The sequence below is a fragment of the Sinocyclocheilus anshuiensis genome, unplaced genomic scaffold (assembly GCF_001515605.1).
Source record: "Sinocyclocheilus anshuiensis isolate Anshui unplaced genomic scaffold, SAMN03320099.WGS_v1.1 scaffold2047, whole genome shotgun sequence".
Lineage (NCBI taxonomy): Eukaryota > Metazoa > Chordata > Actinopteri > Cypriniformes > Cyprinidae > Sinocyclocheilus > Sinocyclocheilus anshuiensis.
Window position 1 is genome coordinate 906623 of NW_015554063.1, and position 3684 is coordinate 910306.

Sequence of the window (3684 nt, forward strand, 5' to 3'; positions counted from 1 at the left end):
TATATATATATATATATATATATATACATACATACATACATACATACATAATACTTTTCTAAAGAAATACATACCCATTCAAACATTTCAGTATTATTATACATTACAGAATAAATAAATATACAAATATATAATACTAATAACTAATATATATATATATAACTAAATAATACATCTAAATAATAATCTAAGCTAAATAATATAAAATATTAATCTAATGCTGGAAAAAAAAAGCTGCACAAAATTATTCTAATAATGTCATATTATCATTTCTATATCACCAGGACCAAAATAAATGCTATGGTATCTCTAAACGAATGATTTCCTTCTTTTTCACTTTCTATGACCTGATATTGCAAAGGCAGATTGCTTTTTTATTACTAGGCTTTCCTGCCTCTACTGATCTGCCCACGCCCAATTCTGTCAATGCTAATGCTTAATGAGAAGCCCATAAGGCAACATCTAAGAAGTAATTTAAATCAAATCAGCGTCAAATGAAGATACTGAGAAGCTCCAAGCCAACATTCCCACAAACCAACACACCCCTGACCCTGAGATCCCCTTCCCCTGCCCACTGGCCCCTATCCATGTTATTACAGTTACTCCTTGGAGGGCAGACACTCTATTTATGAGAACTCGAATACACAGAGTTTTAACACTACATTTCCCCACTAAAGTGAATGGTTGCCATGTTTCCATGTTTTGAGACTGCATCTTATTAAGGATTTTGTAAACAATGTCAGCTTGTGCCAGATAAAAATGTACTTTTACATCTCTTATTCAAAACCACGATCAATCATGAAAATAAAGGATGCTATGTTATTGAATTTATGATGTCAGATACACTTGTGTAATACTGCAATTTTTAACCTAAATATAACCAATTATTATGCATCAAAAATTATCAACTGAGCTCAACTGACAAATCAACAATTTTGAGTATCAAGATGTCCATGAAGAGTGCAATAAGAATACACAGATAGTTTTAAACATTCGTCAAAATAGAAAGAGACTTTTTGCACCCATAATGTGTAGTTATGGCATCTATCAAAAAGGGCCAACTGGACCATGCTAACCAGTCAAACCCTTTATTGAATCAATTTGATGACATAACTGGTGCAGTGTCTGTACCACTAGTGGCCCAAACAGAACTGAATGTATATAAATAAACTGATTATTTTCCATTAGTTGGATTTCATTAGTTGTTTGGTAAAGCAGAAATAACACACTGCACTTTTAATATTTTCTGTAGTATTTTTTTGACCTGCTCTCAGTGTGAGTGACTCAATTTGTTGTGACTCAACAACCCATTTCCTTAGGAGAGTCACCAATAACACGAGCCGTTGAGTACACTGAAGCTGAAATATTCACCATTTCAGGTGGATTCAAGGATAGCTTTAAACCCACAATTTTAAACCACAGCTATACTGAATTAAGAAAGCTGGGGATTAATCTAAATAATGGGAATTGATTGAAACTCAGCGCCCAAACTGCTTGGGAAGAATTAAACTGAGGAAGTGTGACTGAAATGTAAAGTGAGGGAGAAAGGAAGGCTAGAGGAAAAACAGAACTTGATACAGAGAGAGAAAAAGAGAGAGCGAGAGTGCGCAAATAATAGTCTCTGCTGTGCAATCAAAGCTCATGATTAGTTGATCACAGACAAGTCCACAACTGTTGCACTGCGGCCAGTCTTGAAGCAAATGGTAACAATCAGTTACAACAGTCAGTAATCAGTGGTGCTTATAGAGCAAAAACCAACGAAAAAATACACAAAAGAATTAGTTAAATTAATTAACCATGTCTGTGCTACACATTACATATTAATAATATTTACATGTGAAATAAACTATTTGTGTGTGTGTGTGTGTGTGTGTGTATATATATATACATACATAATACATATATTTACAATTATTATTATATTGTGTATATAAATAAAACAAAAATGGTTTTGGTGCAGCATTTGTTTGCAGAGCCTTTGCATCTATAAATGAACATCAACAACAAGAAACATGGGAAGCTTTTCCCTTACAGCCTTAGTAACTTTTCAGAAGCTCTGTTCTGGTTGTGGACAGCAGGGAAAAATACCACAGATAATACAATTAGTTGCATTAAGAGTTAAGGTGCATAAATGTTCTAAGATTTGGTAATAAAATCAACAAGCTTAGTAACTAAGCATGGATTAGGCATACAAAAAGTGTCCAAATACATCTTCAGGCCACATGTGTCAACTTCAAACAGGATTCAGTACAAAACACAGTAGACACAGGTCATGTTTGTGGATGTGGCTCTGGGCAACAAAAAGAGCAATTGTAATACTAAGCTGACCTTCCATGAATTTTTCAGAGAAAATATTAGATGTTACGAGCGAAAGAAATATCACAGTATTTTCTAGACAGGGATGCGGTGCTCAGCTGTGTGCGCTTGCTTTAAATGAAAGGTTGAGAAATATGTTTGTGTAATCTTCCCAATCGGATTACCGCTTACAGGGCCTTCAGGAACAGAAGAGCAGCTACATCTGAGCTCAGCTGTGTGATTTTAAAATGCATATGCAGCCTGTCACACTGCTAAAAAATGTTGTGTTTTACAGTAGTGCCAGCTCCTCATCTCGGCAAACTCAGAGTGCAATTTCACAGACAAATTCAGATGGATTCACTACACAAAATAAATGGTATTTTCATGTAGACTATAAATCCTGAGCTTTTTTTTTTTTCATTTTGAGCTCCAGTTGGGACAATCAGATGATGAGTTGGACAGATTTCACACTCCGTGTTTTAGATTGTAGCTTTCATTCAGGATGAAAAATAGATGTCAGGTAAGCAATAGTTTATCTGAGCTCTAAAATATATCTATTAAAAAAAATACATGTTTTTAATAAGTAAGGGTGCACACATTTTGTGTTTGTGCACATCTAACATTATAGTCGATGTTTGTTTATCATGTATCTTGGGCTTGACAGCGACAGTCGTGCCATTATGAATTCCACTGTGGTTAGTCTGCAGATACATTTGCAGTGGATTGCTCCAAAACACCTCGTTTGTGTAATGCAGTTTGCTTTCCTCAGGAACTCCTCGCCTGTGTCAGGAGACGTTAAGCAGTAAATTGCTGGTGTTGTGTGTGGTAGCTGACCGACCCATCTGGGGTTTGTTTGGGTGGGAGGTTAGGTTTGTTGTCTCTCTCTAGGGTTATAGAAAACTAGGAAATAAACAAATGCACTACAATCACCATCCGCTTAACTGTCACCTATGTGCCCTGAATAATGCCTGCACAGTCTAAAAGAAACCCAAAAAACAAGTCTACCACAAAAAGTACACCACCATTCAAAAGTAAGTTATATAATTAAGTTCAGCCATTACTTCGGTTTCACATTATCTTTTCAAAATCAGTCTATTATGCCGAAGAAACATTTTTTACTATCAATGTTGTCAATGTTGAAAACAGTTGTGCTGTTTAATATTTTTGTGGATACATTTTTTTTAAGATTCCTTGATGACTAGAAGCTTCAAAAGAACAGTATTTATTCTAAATCATTTTTTAACATGACATATACACATAATAACTGTCTTTACTGTCATTTTAAACTATTTAATGCATTTTTGCTGAATAAAAGTATTAATGTCTTTCAATCATCATCTCCATTCGTCAATCAATCAATCAATCAATCAATCAATCAATCAATCAATC